A 350-nucleotide genomic window follows, 5' to 3' on the forward strand; every position below is an offset into this window, starting at 1 on the left:
ACACCTTAGGATGATGTTTTAAAACGTCTTCACTCCGACTGTGGCCGAGGCAGACTAAGACCTCAGTAAACAAGGATTTATATGAAACTTCCATTAGCTAAATTACTGTCACATGGAAAGTTTTACTCTCGCTTCAGTTTCCTCTATTCTTTCATGTTATCGAGTTCATCAAACAGAGATTAACAAGAAAAGGGAGAGACAGAGATTGATTTGTAAATTACAAAGTCTAAATGGCAGTGAGGTAAGTTTCCATTTCAGTTTTGAAGACATGTGTAAGTAAATCAAGATTTGGCAACTACTTCCAGGGTTATCAAATAGAATTAGGCCAATTATGAAGATTTGCTAACATC

The 350-nt window shown here is 36.0% G+C and overlaps 1 protein-coding gene across 1 annotated transcript in view; it reads right to left on the minus strand.

Annotated features, from left to right (window-relative positions):
* LOC119590554 overlaps positions 1-49 on the minus strand; it is a gene marked incomplete in the record, with an annotated part of 6793 nt that extends 6744 nt beyond the window's left edge. Inside the window, 1 exon segment of the mRNA XM_037939210.1 lies at positions 5-49.
* Positions 50-350: the final 301 nt, after the last annotated feature.

This window comes from Penaeus monodon, chromosome 27 (genome assembly GCF_015228065.2).
Source record: "Penaeus monodon isolate SGIC_2016 chromosome 27, NSTDA_Pmon_1, whole genome shotgun sequence".
Lineage (NCBI taxonomy): Eukaryota > Metazoa > Arthropoda > Malacostraca > Decapoda > Penaeidae > Penaeus > Penaeus monodon.